This window comes from Bos grunniens, chromosome 7, assembly GCF_055505025.1.
Source record: "Bos grunniens cultivar Pamir isolate PY7600 chromosome 7, Bosgru_T2T1.0, whole genome shotgun sequence".
Taxonomy (NCBI): domain Eukaryota; kingdom Metazoa; phylum Chordata; class Mammalia; order Artiodactyla; family Bovidae; genus Bos; species Bos grunniens.
In genome coordinates this window covers 44,290,095-44,298,927 of record NC_141171.1, presented here as the reverse complement: position 1 = coordinate 44,298,927, position 8,833 = coordinate 44,290,095, and the positions used below count along the sequence as shown (strand labels likewise).

General features: G+C 48.9%; 1 pseudogene; it reads right to left on the bottom strand.

Moving 5' to 3' along the window:
- Window positions 1–977: 977 nt before the first annotated feature.
- On the bottom strand, window positions 978–1,974 carry LOC147369351 (cytochrome b-c1 complex subunit 10 pseudogene; annotated as a pseudogene).
- Window positions 1,975–8,833: the final 6,859 nt, after the last annotated feature.

The following is an 8,833-nucleotide window of genomic DNA, read 5'->3' as shown; positions in this document are numbered from 1 at the left end:
AAAGGGTGCAGCCCTGATCTCCTAGAGGCAGTGTGTCCGGAGTCCCCAGAGAGCTCCCTGCTCTCAGATCAAGGAAAGGCCACATGAGGACGTGGTGAGGAGGCGGCTGAACCAGGAACCAAGCCTCCAGAAGTGAGCTCAGGCTGCAGCCTCCAGAACCAGGAGAGGTTCACTGCACCCTCGGCGGCTGGGCCTCTGTTCTGTGGTGGCAGCGCAGGCAGAGTCATGAGATGGCTGTTTTCACAGAGAGGATGTTTCTAGCCTCCTCCGGGACTTGGCAGGTGTTAAACAGTCCATCCTCCTGCACCTGCTCATGTTTGTATCTGTGCCTATACAGATAGGTTCTCAGGTGCCTCCCTTCAAGACAGAGTCTCCCCCTGAACAAGATGTGGAGGAGATGGCCTGAGACTTCTGAGTGGCTTGTAAAAGGCAACTCCCCCAACCTTGCCCACCATGTAGTAAGAAGGCTCAAGTCTCACCTGAGAGGCCCACATGGGGAGTAGCCATCTGAGGGAGCCTTGTGGAAGCCCCAACACCTGCCCACCCCCACCACCACCATGAAGCCGATGCCTCTCTTGCAACTTCGTGAGGGATCCTCAGCCAGCACCCCTCAGACAGATCACTCTCAAACTCTCACTGTGAGGTAATGTTTGTCCTAAGGCACCAAATCACGAGTAATGTTTAGGCAGCAAGAGATAAAAACACCATGCAAGTATCACCCACCACACATCTGAAATGATCAAACCATGTCTGCCAGCCCCTGGGAACCCCAGACCTGTGCAGTTCTGGCGCTGAAGGGATCCCCAGGTCACCACACCCCAGCATGAGCACGTGCAGGCGGGCAGGTTTCAGAGTGAGGTTTAATGTTGTGTGTGTCTGAAAGGTTGCTGCTGAACCATGAAAGACACTGGGATTCTTGGCCTCCGGAAGAGAAGAATTCAATCCGGGGCCAGAGACGAGGCTTGATGGCTCAGAGCTTTTGTGTAATAAAGTTTTATTAAAGTATAAAAGAGATAGAGAAAGCTTCTGAGATAGACATCACAAGGGGGCAGAAAGAGTGCCCCCTCACTAGCGTTAGCGATGGAGTTAGATACTTTTCATTAGTTACTACAGTGAATCGAAAGAATGTCTGGAGGTTGTAAAGACCTCACTAGACCCACTCCCATAATTTACATTTTAAGATAACAGGATTAGCCAGAAGGTTTTTTCCAGAATCTGTCCTCAAGCAGGATGTATTAATATTATATAATCCTAAGGAATGTAGGGAGAAGGCAATGGCACCCCCCTCCAGCACTCTTGCCTGGAAAATCCCATGGACAGAGGAGCCTGGTGGGCCGCAGTCCATGGGGTCGCTAAGAGTTGGACAAGACTCAGTGACTTCACTTTCACTTTTCACTTTCATGCACTGGAGAAGGAAATGGCAACCCACTCCAGTGTTCTTGCCTGGAGAATCCCAGGGACGGCGGGGCCTGGTGGGCTGCCGTCTATGGGGTCGCACAGAGTCAGACACAACTGAAGCGACTTAGCAGCAGCAGCAGCAAGGAATGTAGAGGAAAAAAAATACATTTGTCCTTTCCTCCTCCTTGAGAATTCCAGATCCCTCTCTCCTTGGGGACCCCCAGACTTCTTATCAACCTGCCTAGGAATTGACTCTCTTATGTCCACACACCAAAGCTATTTCCACCAACAGAGGAAATGAACTCGTGCCAGATACTTCCTAGAGTCCATCCAGAGAGCCTGGGCTGTTCCAGATGCAGACACAGGAGGCAGCACCAGCAGACACCACAGGGGCCTGAGGGGGTGAATTTAATGAGTCATCCCTCTTGAACTTGCCGTAGGGCACCCAGTCTAAAATCAGCCACCAGTCAGGGGCCCACGCCAGCCCCACGGTACCCACGGCGCCCCTCGTGCTTGCTGGGGGGACCCAGTTTCTGGCCAGCCAGTGGTAGCGAGGGCCAGGAACCTGGTCAGCATCATGGTGTCACCCAGCTCAGACTGTCCATTTGGCTTATTTTTGTTTTATTTTTTGTTTCTCCAAGATGTGGATCCAAAATGAACTTGCTGCGGTTTACAACAGCGTTTTCTGCCTATATCTGCCTCAAGGGTTTTAGAGTGTCCATCCTCATACTGAGATCTGTAAATTATTTAGAGTTTATATGGTGTTGTTGCTAAGTCGATTCAGTCGTGTCCGACTCTATGCGACCCCATAGACGGCAGCCCACCAGGATGCCCCGTCCCTGGGATTCTCCAGGCAAGAACACTGGAGTGAGTTGCCATTTCCTTCTCCAATGCATGAAAGCAAAAAGGGAAAGTGAAGTCGGTCAGTCGTGTCCGACTCTTCCGCGACACCATGGACTGCAGACTACCAGGCTCCTCCATCCATGGGATTTTCCAGGCAAGAATACTGGAGTGGGGTGCCATGTTTACTCACAACCCCATGGGCCTTTCGAATATTAAGTGTCCGTCAGCACAGCTGTCTGGAGAAGGCAGTGGCACCCCACTCCAGTACTCTTGCCTGGAAAATCCCATGGACGGAGAAGCCGGTAGCCTGCAGTCCATGGGGTCGCTAAGAGTCGGACACGACTGAGCGACTTCACTTTCACTTTTCAGTTTCATGCATTGGAGAAGGAAATGGCAACCCACTCCAGTGTTCTTGCCTGGAGAATCCCAGGGACGCGGGAGCCTGGTGGCCTGCTGTCTATGAGGTCGCACAGAGTCGGACATGACTGAAGCGACTTAGCAGCAGCAGCACAGCTATCAACGTTGTTGTTATGGAAAACGGCCACAAGGAGGCAGCATTTCTTCATGCCCCTTTTTTCTTTTTCTTTCTGTGCAATTTCATTTTGATCTTTTATTGGAATAGAGTTGCTTTCCAATGTTGTGTACAGGAGTTTAATTAAGTTATGCATAAATGCATACCTACTTTTTCAGGTTCTTTTCCCCATATACAGAAGATCCTAAAACGTACCGAGAAGCTAGAATCAGAGAAGAGAATAAAAATGCAGCAAGAGGTGGTGGAAAATCAAAGTGAAGTCGCTCAGTCCTGTCTGACTCTTTGGGACCCCATGGACTGCAGCCTACCAGGGTCCTCCGTCCATAGGATTTTCCAGGCAGGAGTACTAGATTGGGTTGCCATTTCCTTCTCCATGGGATCTTCCTGACCCAAGGATGGAACCTGGGTCTCCCTCGTTGTAGGCAGACACTTGAGGGCAGATGCTTTTACCATCTGAGCCACCAGGGAAGTCACCCTGACCCACCAGGGAAACTAATGCAAAATCCAAGAAATGTAATCCTGTAGAAGCAGGGCTCTACAAATTTAAAGCACGAAAACTGGATTCCAGAATTCCTTATAGTGGGCACATTTTCCCTAATAAGCTGCCGGAGAAGCCACCCACTGTGCCTATTGGCTTTGATTTTGAAATGGAGGACAGAAGCAAACAGAGAAGAGCAAAGAGAGTATTGGAAGATAAACATTTTAAATTTATGCGAAGCCTTGCCCTTATCTATCTTGTTAGGTGTTCTGGGTGTTCCTAAAGAGAAAGCAATTCCACTCACTGTTCCAGGACTCCTGCCTTTGTTCGGAGGAAGAGAACCCAAAACCCACCCAAGAAGATGAGGATGAGGAGAAGCCAGGAGTGATAAAAGCTCAACAATTACCCCATGATGGAGCACCCCACTCCAGTACTCTTGCCTGGAAAATCCCATGGAAGGAGGAGCCTCGTGGGCTGCTGTCTATGAGGTCGCACAGAGTCAGACACGACTGAAGTGACTTAGAAGCAGCAGCAGCAGGAGTACCTTTTAAGCCCAAAATCCCAGTGAGGAGAACTGTGGAAATATGCCCTTTCTCTTTTGATTCAAAAAAGTCACTTACAGAAGGAGAAGAAAATAAAACAACTGCAGAAAGGGGAGTTGCCTAAGTTCTAGGTGCTTCCTTCACCTCATTCTCCTACCATTAACTGCAGGAGAAGAAGATGAAGGACACAACTCAGGTTGAGCCTTCTGCTTGGAGCCTGGCAGAAGAGGTGCCTGAAGGCACAGACCTGGGTTCTCTCCCTGCCCCGGTGACAAGAAGGCTCCTCCTGATGTGATGGAAAGAGCGACTCTGGTTCCTGGATGGTGTCTGTAGCCAAGTCTAGCGGTGGAGTCGACTGGAGAACTTGGGTAGTACCCACATAGTCAAGGGCCACTCACTTACAGTAATTTCTGTTGCTTCCATCCTCCTCCTCTTTTTAACATATGTCAGAATATATAGTTGATTTAGTTTGTAATTTAGTCACTTCAAGTATAATTTTTGCTGCTTTTATCCTTCACTTTTTATATTTAAATTTAAAAATAAAAATAGTTGATTTAGTTTATAGTTTGATTGTCTGATTCTTTCCTCTTCTCTGTACAAAATGAATTTAGAGTTAAGGAGCCCTTTGCTCTGAGGAGGGAGTCTCGTTATCTGCCTGATGAGGAAGAGACTTGACTGATGTGTCCCTCACTGAGGCTGTCTGCCAACTTCAAGTGGAACTGCTGTTCAGGCACCTTCTTCCCTTACTGGGAACGCTGAGCAGGATACGCTTTAAGTCCTCCTGTGACCTGGGCTGGAATCAATATGTTTGTCTTACTGAAAATTTAAAAAGGCAGTTCCGTACTCCTCTCAACAGCCATTCTTAGCATTTACATTTCATCAGCTCTGTACATGTTCACAAGGAGACATGATTTCTTCATGACCTACTCCTGTTGACCAGAATAACCAGAGCCTTAGGGTTACTCCTAGTACGTGGTTTCTTCTGGCACATGCCAGAAGCCTAGCTCATTAGTCCTTGTTTGTTGTTTTTTTTAAGAAACTTAATGTTTCCTTCTTTTGGAGGATAGCTGACTTACAATGCTGTGTTTGTAGGTGTAGAGATTCTGCATCAGTTATCCCCAAACACATATTGATTCCCCTTTGTTTTCTTCCACATACAAGTTATTATAGAGTGTGCAGTACACTACCCTTTCTAAAGGAGGTCCGCGTTGATTCTATATTCTATATGTATTTGTGACTGTAAATTAATCCCAACCTCCTAATTTATCCCTTCCACCCACTACTCCCCTTCAGTAACCATGTTTGTTTCCTAAGACTGTGCGTGTATTTCGCTTTTATAAAATAGCTCATTGATATCAGTTTCATCTTCTGAAGTACTTCACTTACTATGATTGTTCTAGATTAATATATGGTTGTTCTATGGTTTATTCCTGTAAATGGCATTATTTTTTTCCTGGCTGAATCATATTCCATTCTATGCATATATGACTTTTTTATTCATTCATCTGTCCATGTACATTTTGGTTACTTTTATGTCAGCTGTTGTAAACGCTGCTGCAGTGCATTCTTGTTGTTGTTCAGTCGTTACTTCTATCTTGAAAAACTGAGACAGTCCCCATGAGACACTCAGTCCCCATTCCCCTCCCTCAGCGCTTGGCACTTACCATCCTGTTTTCCGCGTCTAGGGAGCCGACTGCTCTAGGAACCTTCTATGACTGGACTCAAACATCATTTGTTCTTCTGTATCTGGCTTATGTCACTGAGCATAATGCCCTCGGACTTCATCCAGGCTGTAGCCTGTGTCAGAACTGCCTTCCTTTCATGCTGGACAACGTTCATGGTCTGCTTGTCCATTTTTCTCTGGAGGAAACATAGAATATCTACATTCATCTCTCATGTCTTATAATGTTTGTGGAACAACTTCAGAAAGTCCCATGACACAAAAGTCATTCATCATTAACTACTTTATGGACTTTTTTATTTTGAAATCCACCAGAGCTCAGAAGGGAAGAATGTATGTGAGCTTCACCTGTGTTTAGGGTATTCATTTTATTCCTGGTGTGTGCTTTGCGTGTGTGTGCGCCTGTTTGCGGACATGTGCTGTACGTGTGCACGGTGTTGTGTAGGTGTGCAGTGGCATATGTGTGCAGGGGGTGCGGGGAGCTGGTAGTGGGTCATGGGCTGGGGGCTTGGGGCCCCAGGTGGGCAGGCGGGCGCAGGTGGGAGCTCCCCGTGGGTTCTCTGCTCTGATGGCTATGCCCCACCTCTTTCCGCATTCCCGCTTGGACTCAGCACGGTGCCCTGTGGGCGTCAGCCCCAGCACGAAGTCACCTGACTGGGAGCCTAGGAGGTGTCAGCCCCTCTTGCCCCCACCCTGCTGGGAAGCAGGACCTGAGCGCGCTCCATCCCTAATTGACCATCAGGGTAGTCAGACCCGCTCTCCCCGCCCGACCCTGCAGGACTGTCCTTCCTGGGCGCAGGGGGCAGCGCCTCCTGCCGGAAGCCTGGGACGCTGCAGCCGGGCCACTTCCAGTCCGTCCTTGCAGGACACTGGGCTGCACTCCACGAAGCTCCTGGCTCTCCCCTGGGCCCTGACCACCGCGTGGCTGCAGAACCTGGTCACAGTTTTGTTTTGCCCATTGAAATGTTTAGTGACAAAGCTTTTGTTCCGTTTCCTCATGTGGGTGAAGTGTGGAACCCAGTGATAATTTCTTCAAGAAAGGTACATCCTAGTTCGTACACGCGGATGAGCCCCCTGTCCAATGATGAGACACCCAAGGTGTGCCTCCTGGGAGCGCAGCCCTGAGCTGCTTTGAACCTGACCAAGGTCTGTCTACGTGGTAGATTCAGACCTCTCCAAGTCCTGTCTACACTGATTATGTTTAGATGAGACCGTGTTCTTCTACAATGAGAACATTTACACCTGACTGGGTTCTCTGTGCAGTAGGACATGGAGACCTGGGTAGAGACCCGGCCTGGCCTCTGTCCTGGAAAACTTCGTGCCTATGTCTGAATGTCAGTGCTCAGATGTCTGGGGTCTGGAGCTGAGGTGGGTTTCTCTGGGTAACCGTGGGGTTCCATGGCCCTCCCAGGGGTCAGTGCTGAGGCAGGGCTCTTAGTCTTTCCCTCTGATGAGTTCACCTTCCCTGGGGCTCATCGAGACACCTCAGGCAGGCTACCTGGTTGTTGCTGTTCAGTCTCTGAGTCGTGTCCAACTCTTTGTGACCCAATGGACTGCAGCACGCCAGGCTTCCCTGGTCTCCACTGTCTCCTGGTGTTTGCTCAAACTCACGTCTGTTGAGTTGGTGATGCCATCCAAACATCTCTTCCTCTGTCGTCCCCTTCTCCTCCTTCCTTCAATCTTTCCCAGCATCCGGGTCTTTTCCAATGAGTCAGCTTTTCCCATCAGGTGGCCAAAATATTGTAGCTTCAGCTTCAGCATCAGTCCTTCCATTGAACACCCAGGACTGATTTCCTTTAGGATGGACTGGTCTCCTTGCAGTCCAAGGGACTCTCAAGAGTCTTCTCCAGCACCACAATTCAAAAACATCAATTCTTCGGCACTCAGCTTTCTTTATGGTCCAACTCTCACATCCATTCATGACTATTGGAAAAACCATAGCTTTGACTATATGGACCTGGCTTGTTTACACGTTGGGGGCCCGCCGACCACAGCCATGGTGTCCTGACTAAGGGGACGTGTGACCCCAGGTGGGGGTGTCTAGGGACTCTGTGAGTCTCACCCCATCTGTGTGGGTCAGAATCATGTGCAGAGGGAGACCATACACACAAAACTAAAAAAAAGGAAAGAATACATGTGAGCTTCACTCATGTTAGGAATTAATGCTTTACAATATCATTTTATACAGACCTGTGCCTATTCCCTCTTTACCCCCTGCAAGATTCCCCATCCCTGGGTCTCCTGGAGACTCCTCAGGTGAGCCACCTGGTGATTATTCCAATTCACCAGCATGAGCATGACAAGAAGAGAGCAGGTTTACCTGGGCAATTGATTGCAGGGCACATGGATCAGGCAAAAAGCCAGTGGGCAGCAGGTGAGGTTGCTGCTGTTATCTCCTTCCAGTAGACTGTCCATACTCAACAGAGACCAGACCTGTCCCTCGTCTTCCAGCTCAGCATCTGATGTGTTTTCACAGCACTTCAGCTGGACAAGAAAAGACTGAGACTGCCAGAACCAAGGTAGTGTGTTCAACATTATCATGACAGCTGTAAAAACAGTTACTATCTCATAGAACCAGAGAGAAGAGAGGAGGACTTCTCTGGGACAGGTGTAGGGGAAGGAGACTGACCCCACACTCCTATCTACCAAGTCATGAGGTTATAGGAGCTCACTTGTTTCCACCACAGGGACCCAACCAGCAGAGACCTGGTGTCCTAACCAAGGGTCTTGCCACCCCAGGTGCAGGGTCTGGGAGGGGGGATCACCCTAGAGACTGTGGACGTGTGACCCCAGGCACAGGGTCTGGGGAGGGGGGTCACCCTGGAGACTGTGGACGTGTGACCCCAGGCACAGGGTCTGGGGAGGGGGGTCACCCTGGAGACTGTGGACGTGTGACCCCAGGTGCAGGGTCTGGGGATTGTGTGGGTCTCCCCCCATCCACGTGGGTCCGGATCCTGTACCCAGAGACCTCATATATGCTCTTTACCTCAGTGTGTCTTGTCCCCATGACTAACCTGTGGTCCTTTTTCTGCTCTCCATGTTGTCGCATTCACATATGGTAGGCACCTTTGCGTGAGTTGCTGCTGTGCATTCCACTGAGTGAAAGAAAACCTTTGGTGGTGTCATATTAATATCGTAGCATGTCATATATCTAATTCATAGCGTCACCACTGTCCGGTGTCCTCTAGACCGAGTTCATGTAACTTATTTGGTAATTTATTGTTGTTTTATATTGGGGTAGAGTTGATTTCCAATGTTATGTTTGTTTTAGGTGTACATGAACTTGATTCAGTTATGCATAGATGTGTATCCTTTCTCTGGTTTTTTTTTTCCTCATATAGGTTATTACAGTTTGTTCA